The sequence below is a fragment of the Pristis pectinata genome, chromosome 22, assembly GCF_009764475.1.
Source record: "Pristis pectinata isolate sPriPec2 chromosome 22, sPriPec2.1.pri, whole genome shotgun sequence".
NCBI classification, from domain to species: domain Eukaryota; kingdom Metazoa; phylum Chordata; class Chondrichthyes; order Rhinopristiformes; family Pristidae; genus Pristis; species Pristis pectinata.
Window position 1 is genome coordinate 23617781 of NC_067426.1, and position 13368 is coordinate 23631148.

The 13368-nt window shown below is 40.9% G+C and overlaps 1 protein-coding gene across 1 annotated transcript in view; it reads right to left on the reverse strand.

The window, feature by feature from the left end:
• LOC127581607 (disks large-associated protein 2-like) overlaps positions 1-13368 on the reverse strand; it is a 464246-nt gene that overhangs the window by 43254 nt on the left and 407624 nt on the right. The gene's annotated exons all lie outside the window — the stretch shown is intronic.

Below are 13368 nucleotides of genomic sequence, written 5' to 3' on the forward strand. Positions count from 1 at the left end.
TCAAGATTTCCTTCTCCATCCAATGGCTGTGGTGCCAGTTTTTCTTCCTTCAGTTTATAAATGCAATGAAATGCTGTTACAGCATGATAAATGGTCACTTCTGAGAGGCAGGCCCTCATAATCATCACCACAGTCTGTTCAGGCATTCAATAGTGAACAGGACATCTCTCTCTCTCGCTCTCTCTCTCTTTATCAGATACGTGAACTCAATATACTGCATGTCCTTCATTGTCACTGCATCATAATCCTGGATCTCTCGATCTGACAGCATTTTAGGAGCACCTCGAGCACAACGGTTCAAGATCAATCTTGGTCCATTAACACCACTTTCTTGAGGCACCAAGATTGGCCAATAAATGCTGGCATTGCCAATTCAAATGTATCCTGAGTATTCTTTTAATTGGCACAACATGGTGGGCCGAAGGGCCTGTATTATGCTGTATTGTTCTATGGTTCTATGGCTAACTTTACTTTTGAAACCCTCTGATTATTGCAACCTTTTTTAAAAATCAGCTTAAAATTGCTGGAAACAGATTTTACCTGTTATCTCATCATAATTGCAAATTAGCAAAGCTCAGCACGGTTGACACGGGAGTCAACACAAACCTAGAATAATAATCCTGAGAATTAAAGATCTGATTGACAGACAAATTTATTCTTTTGTTTCTGATTCAGTTAACTCTTCATTTCCCAGGAGTTTCATAAAACAACATTTACACATACATTCAACCTATTCTGACTCTAAGATCCAACAAAAGGTCTTGACACTTTAGAGGCTCCATAACAGCACACAGCCATTTAAAGACTTTGCAGTTTTCAGGCGCCTTTGCTTTCCCCAGGTCTATATTAATACTGCCTATCAATCAAACATGGTACACGAGCAGAGATACAGTGAATTTTATTCAGACAGTCCATAATTCAAAGCAGAAAGTGGATTACACATTTGACTTCTGTCAATTTGCCTCTCAGTTGGTAGCACATTCACCTATTAGTCAAAAAGTTGTGGGTTCAAGCTCTACTGTAAACTTGATTACATAATCTAGCTGAGTGCTTCAGTGCCGTAATGAAGGAATGTCATGTCAGTTGTGATTACTTCCTCAATTAATCTATTAACAACTGTTGATTACACAAAAATAATGCAAAGAAAAGCTGAACAAAATAATTAAGCTAGTGTACTTGCATATATTTCCTCACAACCAAGACAGAGATCAACTTAGCTCACCGAGTCGTTGCTAGCTTGCAGACCAGTCCCAACCCCTAATTTTCCCTGTAACCTATTCGTCCCACATTCACATCAACTCCCTCAAGACCCTACAACTCACCTACACTCTTGGGGCAATTCACAGTGACCAATTAACCCACCAACCAGCACATCTTTGGGATATGGGAGGAAACTGGACCACCTGGATAAAATCCACACAGTCACATGCAAATTCTACACAGACAGCACCAGAGGTCAGGTTTGAACCAGGCTGCTGGAGCTGTAAGGCAGCAGCTCTGCTGGCGATGCCACTGAGCACACCTACCTTAAGGCTTTTAATATGACAAAGTACTCTGTTCTGCTGTGATGCAGCCGTGAGCAATAACAAATTGAATGAGACAAGTGGAGCATTATCGAAGATGAGAGGATTGTAGTACATTACAGGGCTTGCTTGAGAGGGAACATCTTTAACCTGGCAGAATGTCCCATGGGACTTCTCGGAGCAACATCAAACAAAATTCGAGACAGAGTCACATAAGCAGATATTAGAAAACTAGAGCAAAAGCTTTAGGAAAGACCCAAGTTTGCAAGACCACTTTACAGGAGGCGAGGGGAGTGATGGAAAGGGCCTGTCAAGGGAATTCCAGAGCTTTGGACCTTGCTGCCTGATGGAATGGCTGGCAATAGTGTAGCAACTAATTTCAGGAATGATCAAGAGGTCAGAATTAATTTTATTCAATTAGGAGTAGATCTCACAGATGGTTGTAGTGCTCTCATGAGTTACAGAGGTAGGGAGGCAGGTGATAAGGACGCAGAACGATTCGTCTTCATAAATGTGATTGGCTGAAAAAATAGTTGTTGATTTTTTTTTCCTCAGTGTAATTGGAAGAGAAGTTTGAATGCGTTCTTTGATTTCTTCTTCTCCCGCCATCCATTCAGCAGACAAGACTTTTTTTTCAAAAAAGCATTTAAAACCAGCTAAGAACTGAAGAGAGGAGGTTTACATTGTTTGGGTGTGAAGGAGTGGACAGTGTGAGAGAGTCAGGAGAGCTGTGGAGTTAGTTGGGATGAGAATTTCAGCGGCAGATGGACCTGAGGCAGGGGAGGAGATGGCCAATATTAACGAAGTGGAAACAGTGGTCTTGATGATGGAGAAAATAATGTGATCAGAGGCCCAGCCCAGGATTAAGCAGAATGCCAAGGTTGCGGACAGTCCACTACTGCCTCAGCCAGTGGCAGGGGTTAGGGGTAAAGTCAATAGCTAAGGAATGGAGATTGTGGCAGAGGCCAAAGGCAATGGCTTTGTTTTGCCTGAAATTTAACTGGAGGGAATTTCTGTGTGTCCATTAATGGATTACAGACAGGGCGAATGGGATTGATGGGATTGTTTTGAGTGGCAGCAGAGACTTGAAGGGGTGAATGGTCTCCATCTGTCACAAGAAAAATATGTGAAAAATGTTGGAGGCAGAGGAGTGGCTGAAAGAGGCAGAGTTGTGTTGTCAACAGATTTGTGGTAGATGATAGGCTATTTATAGATGACGTTACCGAGGGGGTTCATGTGGAGGAGAAATAGGAGGAGACAAGGACAGATCCCTGGAGAACAACAGAGGTAAATAACAGAAGTGGGAAAAGGATCAACTGCAAGATTGGTTGGGTGGGAATGGAAGCAGCCATCTCAGCCAGGGGGACAACCATCCACAAATAATAATTTTTATATATTTTCAGGTAAGAAAACTTGCTTTTCCCCCTCTCAAGTAAACCTTTCATTTCAATGCAACACTCCTATTCTTGGTAATAGTCCACCTGTCTGATATAATTTGCTACTGCTGGTATTGCCAACAGCAGCTCTCGCTGAAACAAATCCAAACACAATCTACTGGTATTATTCCCCACAGCTTGGCCGTATGTTTCTTCATAATCTCTGTGATTTGCCATCTGTCCAAAGGGTTTCACACTAAAGTTCCAGCTGCCACCATTTATTGACCATGCAGGTAATCTAAAATCACTGCCCCTCAGTGACACTGACATGGAACACTGTCAGAAAGAAATATTCTGAGGTGGGTGGTTGGCACTTGTTCAATATTTGAAAAGTAATTTTTCAATTTGTAGATTAAATATATACAGACAGAAACATACAGAGAGCAGAGCTAACAGAAAATTGAATGAACAGCTTTACAACCTGTTGGCAGATCTCTTATGAAAGAGTGGGAGTTATTTGTCCTTAAATAGAATACTTGAGTCTCCAAAAATTGATTTAATACATTAGAATTATGGCACCAGCAAAGAGACATAAAAGTCCATAATGATACAGCTTTGAGATGAGCATTCATATCTATCTCAGGCTTGTATCCACAGGAATTTAGAAGCAAGATGACTTGACTGAAACATATAAGAAATCTGAGGGTTCTTAACAAGTGTGAATGTAGAGAGGATGTCTCCTCATGTGGGATATCCAGAACCAGGGGTCACTGTTTAAGTGGGTGACAAAGATGAGGCAATTTTTTTTTCTCTGAGGGTCGTGAGTCTTTGGACTTCTCTTCCTCAAAGAGTAGTGGGAAGCAGAGTCTTTGAATATTTTTCAAGGCAGAAATAGATATTTGATAAACAACGAGGTGAAAGATTACCACAGGGAAATGTGAATACGGAGTTGATGTTACAATCAAATCAGCCATAATCTTATTAAATGATGGAGCAGTGCTGAGTGACTACTCTGCTCTTAATTTGTGTATTTTAATCTTAAATTTATATATGCAGGATGCAGAATTCACCCAGTTAATCTGGTTATCAGTCTAAAAATTGCAGCTGATGGTACTAGTCAGATAAACAATGCATTCATTCATGTGATACCCGCCTCCTCTTTCAGTGAATTTTAAAGTGGCCACTTACATTAAAACAGTAGGCATTGAGACATCAACCAGATCAACTGAATGCTTCACTTCTGCTAGTAGTAGTAATTGCCGCGTAATATTCAGGAAATCCAGAAAGATATTGAAGTCAAAAGCTCTCTTACTCTGGGTATCATGCCAGCTCTGTACGGAGTAAGATTCGTGCTAGCACTTCTGTTTCCGAAACAGGTCATAGTTTCAAGGTCCATTTAAAGGTTATCATTTAATTTAAGATTTCAGTTCTGAACTGATCTGTCAGAGGTGCTGTCCTTCAGTTTTAAATTATAATGAACTAATTTAGTAACCGGCTCAATGAATTTTGCAAATTCACAAACAATTAATTTTTTTCTGAGGCAATACTGAGTATATCTTCTAATTTATATTCTCTCTAGATGAACATTGACAACAACTCTACAAAATGCTCTCAAGCATTTCATTCACTAACTGGTCTAATCATTTTTTGAGTCATGCCTCATTCCTTTTTGAAGCAACAGATTATATTTTTTAATTTCAGGCACCGACATTCTATTCCTTTGTAATATTTTGCTTTCTTGTTAAATCTAGCTACATCTGCACAAAGACAACAGGAACACACAAAATGTCTATTTATTTAACACCTTTCAAGAGCTCAGGACACCAAAGCACTTTGCAGCCAGAATTTTTTTCTTCTAAGCATACTTACTTTTGTAATATTGGATATATGGGAGTCAAGTTTCACACAGGGAAGTTCTCGGGAATCAGATAAATTGTTTCTGCACTGCTGGTCACGATCACAGGAACGGGAGTAGACCATTTAGACTCCAAACATGGTCTAGCATTCAGTGAGATTATGATTTATGTGTTACCTAACTACCTACCTTTATTCCATCTCCTTTAACACAATTCTTTTAAATTTAGATTTAAATTAAAAATTGACATGCCATCAATTGCATTCTGAGGAAGAAATGTTCAACTTCCACCAGTCTTTTTGTGCACAGATGTTTCTTAATTTTACCTCGAAGAAGTTTCACTCAAAAAATTTATACTGAGTCATAAGTACTTTAAATCACTCCTTAACTTTCTAAATTCCAGAGAATATAATCCTGGTTTATGTAATCTCACTTTGTAATTTAACCAGGTGCAGGTATCATTCAGACAAATCTACAGTGCACTCCCTCCAAGGCCAATCTTAAGGAGTGATACAAAAATTGTAGAGAGTACCATCCACTACTGTTATGGACTCAGTGAAAGTCCCTTTAAGATAGAGAGTGTGTGTGTATGTGTGTGTGGGGCGTGCTTACGTCAATAGAAGATAAAGGACGTAATGACGTTGTTGAAGAAGTTAGAAGAAGAAGAAAGAGAGAGAGAGAAGGGAGAGAGACACCAGCCTGCTTGTTTTCTCTATCGATGGATGAGAAACAATAACTGTGTTTGCCACTGAAATCCATGTATGGAAGTTGGAAGTAATCCGGTGGAGTTCACTTTGTTGCTGACCTGTAGAAGGAAACAGGTATTTGTGTGTGGACGACCACAGTTCGGATGCTTTTCGGGGTGAGGAAGTCACTACCGAGTAAACACTGAAGTGTCGTTTGGGTTCCATCGTGGAACATTTGGATTTCGTATGTACTCTCTCTATGTTTTTCTACATCTACATCTTATCTTCAGACAACGGTGGTTGTTGAGAAGCCCTTGCTCATGTTTCACCTTATGGCTTGCGGAACTGAACTTTAAGAACCATTCCGGAACTGGGAGTTTGGGAGTTTTGGACTTTGTCACACACACACACACACGAAGAGTTTAGTTTTGGGGTTAACGTTCGAGGTTTAACATTTTTGAATTCTAACATACTAACATTTTTACTTTTATTTTACGTATTATCATAAGTAGTGATTAATAAAATAGTTTTTAACACTGAGTCATGCTCAGTGTGTTTCTTTTGTTGCTGGTTTGTGACAACTACATTACAAAATTATTGAGAGTAAAAATTCCACAGGACATTATATTCAGGTGGACTACACCTGCTTTGCACAAGACATCAAAACAAAATAAAACTTCAACATTTTCTAAGGTAACTTTGAAATCAAAATTACATCCTGAACAGTATGGAAGCTGAATCCACTGTAACTGAGGAAAAAAAATGACCAAAGGGAAATGAGCGAATTACTAATTACAAAACTGACAGAGTTAGTCCTATTCTTTTAATTTAAGTTTATGCTGATAATTAAAGCAAGGGTCATTCTTTAATTTATTTATTCATGGGAAGTGGACATTACTACCAGCTATGTTGTCCTTAGTGCACCTCACAAAGATCTTTTAGTGCATCTTTCCCATCATCAGTTAATTTCTAGGCCTATTAAAAGGATTTGGGCATTCTGGCATTTATTGCCCATCCCTAATTACCCTGAACCAAGGAGGCAAAAGGCAATTAATCCTGGAGGATTGCATTGAGACCAACTGGCCACATTTCTTGCCAGCCTTGCTGCAAACAGCCTCTTGTTGCTCCCCCTCTACAAATTGGGCACCTCCATTGCACAGTTATAGCTGTCACACCCAGCTTTAATTTTTAATTCCCTCTCCTCCAGGGCCATTACCACAGAATACTCATAACATTGTTTATTTCTGTGTCTCTGGCATAGCACATGGTAGATCCAGTCTGAAAAACACAGATCTCACTATTCCTTACAGAATTCATTCCATATTCTTTCCTTACTGATCTGCACCTCTCATGCTCAGCATTCCCCTCAGGCAAGAAAATCAGAAGAAGCACAAATGCAAAAAAGCATGCAGATGCTGGAAATCTGAAATAAATACAGAAAATGCTGAAAATAGCATGTCAGGCAGCGTCGTTGGAGAGAGAAAAACGATTAATGTGAGAGGTGAATGACCTTTCATCTAAACCTGATGGAAGTTCTGATAAAAGTTCATTGACCTGAAATGTTAATTCTGTTTCTATATCGACTGATGCTTGAAGAATCATCAATTATTTAAAACATTCTTATTTTTATTTCAGAAGCAACATAAACTAGGCCCATTGGTTTATATGCTCACTTTTCCAGTCTGCCCTGTCATCAAGTGAGATTCTTTACTGCATCAGAGATTTGGAAAATGTGCCTTCCAAGTTCTGGATCTAGGTGCACAAGATCTTCGTTCCAGTTTTATCACCGATCTCTTCCTTGTGTTTAATGTCAGGTGCCCAGACCTAACAGTACATCCTGCACCCCATATGATCACTGCTAATTTGTAAGTAAGATATGTCCACCATTGACAGGAACTCAAAGCCCAATGACTTGATAAATCAAAGCTCCCAATCATTCACCTGCATCAATTATGAAAGCAATAGAAATATAATTAAGCCAAATAAAATAAGAAAAACAATTACTCAGCCATAAAACAGTTAAATATTAATAAAATTTTTTTTTAATGACTGCAACACACTTAATAAAACATATTGGGAAATAAAAACACTTTGGTGAATGTTTGCATTAAAGCAAATAGAATTGGAAGTTCATTCATTTGCCAGAATTGCTAATTTTTACATTGAATTATCAGATGTATCGCAGATTATGTATTGCTGTGTTTACAGCCTGAATTGCACATTACACTGTGCTTACAGTAGAAAAGATGTATTGCTTACATTTACTCCTACTCCATTTCCTGTTCTATTTCCAATTTCATCTCTGTTGCTTCTGTTCTAACAATGTCACTCTCCAACAATACTTCTGAAACTTCTTCCATTTTCCTTATGTAAGGATTTACCTCCAGTGTAGTTACCAGGCTTCCAAACTATTTTTGTTCCTTTTACTGTACTTTTGATCTCACAACCTTTGCTCGTGTCGAGAACTACAACAGCGTTCCTCTTTTACTTGGTTTCTACTTCACTCTACATTCAATGGATCATCCTCCTGCCACTTCCAAGCCTGAGTCCACCACAAAAACAAGAATCAGAATCAGAATCAAATTTATTATCACTGACATATGTCGTGAAATTTGTTGTTTTGCAGCAGCAGTACAGACCAGGACATAAAAATTACTGTAAGTTACAAAGATAAATAAATTGTGCAAAAGAGGAATAACGAGGTCATGTTCATGGGTTCATGGACCATTCAGAAATCTGGTCTTCCTAAAATGTTGAGTGTGGGTCTTCAGGCTCCTGTACCTCCTCCCCGATGGTAGTAACGCGAAGAGGGCTTGTTTCCTCCCCTCTACTTTCAGGATTCCAGAGGGATCACACCCTTCATGGCATTTTCCCTTCAATTACCACCGACACCATTACTCCATCCCACTATACCTTAATATGCAAGTGATAAAGATGCAACCATTGTCACTTTTTTCCTCCTTTACCATCCTCCAGAGTCCCAATCACATCTTCTTGGTGAAGTAACAACTTACTTGTATTTTTTTCAATTATTTCATTGCTGTAACCACTGCTTTTCTACAGTGGATGGCCAAATAGAAACTGGTTGTCTGTTTTGCCGAACATCTTTGCTCAGTCCAGAAGCTGAAACTTGATTTGCCGATTGCTTGCCACTTTAATTCTCCACCATCCCTGACCTTCCTCTTCTAGATCTCTGGTGTGCTTGATAGAAGAACAGCAATGATACCTGAAACTTATCCATGCTAGGTGTTGCTAATTGTGCTGTATAATTGGTGGAATTAATTTTGGAATACAATGTACTGACCTGGGTATAAACTGACTGGAGCTCAATTTTGAGGCACATAACTTTTGATTTGACATTTTGCCACTGTCTAGAATCAGCTGCCCCCATTTTATTCCGACTTGTCATTTAGATTCCTCTTTTGTTGCTTATCCCATTACCATCCTGCAGCAACATCTCCATCCCCATTGTCCCTAAAACCGTTCTGCTCTCCACCCTGCCACACACCTCCTATGTTCCTTCCCATCTCTCCTTGCCTTTGTCCTCATTTAAAACCTGATGTAGCTCTGAACTTCACCAGATCTGATGAATGATAACTCTGCTTCTCACTCGATAGCTGCTTCCTGAGATGCTGAGTGTTTCCAGCCTTTTCTGTTTACGCATATGTATAATTAAGCATCCCAGATGCTCAGTCTCACTGCAAAGTCATACCATGAAAGTATTTTTTATTCATTCATTCGTAGGATGCTGGTTTGGGCACAATTAATTTCCCATCCCTAATAGTCCCTGAAAAGAAGCTGGTGAGTCCCTTTCTTGACAACCGAACATCATCCTAGGTTAATTAAGTGTTAACCACATTGCAGTGTGTTTGAATCAGATTAGTGAAGCCAGATTAGTAAAGGGAGCCAGATTTCCTTCCTTAAAGGAAGGTTAATGAACCAGATGAGTTTTTGTGATTACCTGGTAGTTTCATGCTCACTATCACTGACAGTGGCAATTTTATTCCATATTTAATTTAAAAACTGTCTGTAAAGCCCCCAGCTGCCAGCGTGAAATTTGAACAGCTTTTCATTTCATTATCCAGGCCTCTGAACTACCATCATAAGCAACTGTTTGAGTCTAAAGTGAGAGGCAAAGGCATCTGAAAAATAGGCACAAGATTGATCAATTTTTTTTATACAACATAACATGCTTTAATGAATAAATTTGCTTTCATTCTGTCGTCAAATGGAGGTTGTGATGGTTAACAGCTGAAGGAAGGTTGAGGCTGTATGGGTAAGAAGTATTCGGACTGCACTTACTTGTGTGGTAGTCAGGTAGATTTTCATGGATAGTTCAGCTGGAAAAGGTTGTCCACATTGTCTCCTCCCTTCCTCTCACTCCTCTGCTCCCTCCACCCACTTTCCTCCTGGCCCACAGATACTTACCAAGGCAAGGGCCAAGCCCAAACAAAAATGTGGTTGTGTAACATAGAAAATTGGTGGAAAGCCACTGCTGCAAAGTTGCCACACCTTGGTTTCTTATGGTCCACAAGTGCAGATGGCACAGTGGACTGTTCAAGATCAAACGTATCATGGTTGTTATGATTTGCAGTATTGGCCTGGATGGTGTGTGCCCTAGGTTACACACCAGCTAGAAGGTGAGAAAGTGGAATCACTTAAAATTAAGCCTTTATTTAAGAGAGATGTAGGTGGCAACACAGATAGACAAGGTGGTGAAAAAAGAAATATGCCTTGCTTGCCTTCATCAGACAGGGCACTGAGTACAAAAGTTGGGACATCATGTTACAACTGTGCAAGATGTTGGTGAGATCACACCCAGGATATTGTGTGGAGTTCTGCTATTGGAAAGTTGTGATTAAACTAGAGAGGGTGCAGAAAAGGTTCACAAGGATGTTGCTGAGACTGGAGGGGTTGAGTGAAATGGAGAGACTGAATAGGCTGGGACAGTTTCCCTAGACCGAAGGAGGCCGAGGGGTAACCTTACAGAGGTTTATAAAATCATGAGGGGCATTAATAAGGTGGACGGTAACAGTCTTTTTCCCAAGGTAGGGGGAGGCTAAACCTAGCGGGTAGAGGTTTAAGGTGAGAGGGAAAAGATTTAAAGGGGACCTGAGGGGCAAGTTTTTCCAGCGGGCATATGGAACGAGCTGCCAGAGGAAGTGGCAGAGGCAAGTACAACTGCAACATTTAAAAGACGTTGGGCTGGTACATGGATAGGAAAGGTCTAGGGGGATATGGGACAAATGCAGGCAAATGGGACTAGCTCAGGAAGATACCTTGGTTGACGTGAACAAGTTGGGTCGATGGGCCTGTTTCTCTGCTGTATAACTCTGTGACTCTATTAAGGTACATGTGTAACAACATGCAAGAATCAATAGCTTCCTGAACAATGGGAAAGCCTGTAATCCACTTTACTTGCTGTTCATGAGCAAGAGAGAGTGAAATGTCGTTAGCTCTTGAAATAAAGGGAATCAGTGCAGGCAGCCGCAGGTTAAGACAGGGTTCCGTTCCTGAGAATTCTTTGCAACCCAACTTGTTCATAAATTGGACATGAACAAAAACAACAGTGTGTGTGGGAGAGGATCACAGAAAGAGTTGTGACAGGAGAGTGAGCAGGTGCAGGAAGAGTGGCCACCAGTTGGCTTCACTGACTCGGCAAGCGAGCGCCACCAGCTCTGCTCGGCTCAACTCAGCCCCCGATTGTTGCGGCTCTGGGGGGTGGGATGGGGTTGGGGAGAGGCAGCATGCGGAAACGCCCCGTTCCCACCCGACAGAAGATACCTGCAGCCCCGCAGCAGCTGGCAAGTGCATCCCCATCCACCCCACCCGTCTCCCAACCGCTCAGTTGTATGTGTGGGGTGTGTACAAGTTGGGCGTTCGTAATCCGAGAGGGCTGTAACCCGGAGGTGGGCCAAACTGTGAAATGTTGCAAACGTACTCTGCTGCAGCCTACAAAGAGCCTGATGCATGGTCACTCATGGCCATGATAATCTTGACAGCCACTGGTAACACCGCCCTTGCCTTGCCCTGGCACTGTAACTGCAGGTGAAGCAGGTAGCAGATTTCTGTGAGACACTGCACATACTCTTCACCACTGAAGCGCAATTGGGAGGTTTGTTCTTTGAAGTTGCGGGGCAGCGGCAGTGTTTGAGGTGGCACAGTGGAACAGCTGCCGCCTCACAACTTCAGGCATCCGGGTTCAATCCCGACTTTGGCACCGTCTGTGTGGAGTTTGCATGTTCTCCGTGTGAATTTGCTCCGGTGCTCCCATTTCCTTTCACTTCTCACAGATATGCGGTTTGGTAGGTTAACCAGCTACTGTAGATTGCCCCTAGGGTGTAGGTGAGGGATACAATCTGGGAGGAATTGATGGGAATGGGCCGAGAATAAAATGGGATCAGTGTAAATGGGTGCTTGGTGATCAGCATGGACTCAGCGGGCCAAAGTGACTGTCTTTGTGCTACATGATTCCATGAACTTTTCCATCCTCATTCTTCTACCCTCTGCTCATTCTCTAAACATCCTTCCTGTCATGCTACAATTCAAGATCCATGCCTGCTAATATTCCCAGATCTGGGAGCATTTGGGTGGTACGTTAGTAGCATCAGAACTTCCACACCATCCCATGCATACATCACCAACTTCAAAGGACTCCAAAAGCAACAGACACATGTTCGATTGTAGCAACAACCAATACAAATCTGTCAGCAACCAACCTACAAGTAGGCAATGGCCCTTTTAAATAGCAGTGGTGCAGCAGCACTTCCTCCCTGTTGTTAAACATGTTCAGTTAACCAACATTAAGTGAGGACACCAGCTGCAGCTTTGAGCTCCAAAGTGGCAAGGCTGGTTTCAAATCACCATTGCAGGCTGATTGATGTCTTGATCTGTCTGTACTGCACACTGTCTCCAAGGCACCGGCTACATAGATATTAATGCCCTGACTGGTCCAGTGTCCAATGCAACTAGTGCCTCTCATGCCAGCACATACATCAGAAGCAATGGTGGAGGCAGTCTGGCAGCACATCACCCAAAAGCTGAGCACCATGGAGCCGAGGTTCTTTAAGTTTACTAATTTTATTTGGAAAGGAAAAACAACATTACTGTGAAATAATTAATGGCAATAGAAGCTTGCAATATAATAGAAAGACAAACGTTTAGTTAATTCCAAAAAAAACTTACAAATAGCTAAAAAAAAATTAGACTCCCAGTTCATATTAGCTTCAATTTCAAAGCCAATCCTCTCTCTCTGTCTGAAGGCTGAGTTTTGCTATTCCCTCAGGACTTGTACAGCTTTGGGATTCCCTGTTGATATATCTTAGGTCTCCATCACTTAGAACTTCAGTACTTAGCCAAGTTCCAGCACTGTAATCTTCAATCTGTCATAGGTAAACATTAACTTCTGGAGTCCCATCTTAACCCCTCTCACACAGCTTGAAATTCAGAGCTATTCCCGAGCCCAAACTATTCACGTCGAGTCCTCTGCTCCATTCCTGAATAGTGTCTGTGAGCAAAATCATGGGAGATCTCCCGTGCAAATTGGGTACAATTTAACAAATAAATACTTGTTCAGTTCAAGCATATTTGTGATTGTAGTGGTGAATTCTAATTTAGCAGAATATTGCCAGCTAACTCATATTATCTGGTATATTTGATCCATGCATGAATCTTAAATACAATTTAGATCCATGCACAAAACATACTCCATTACTCTGGTTTTAATTGTCAGTGCTTTAGATGGACTCAATGTCAAATATCACTAAAAGTGATTAGAAGATTTTATAGGTTATTTTGTGTGAAATTTAAGTTCCTATTGGATTTTCTCTGCTGCATGAATGATTGGAATGGGCTATGGTACATACATTTTCCAATTACCCGTTTTTATCTGCAAATATATGGAAGCCATGACCCAACTACAAATCATT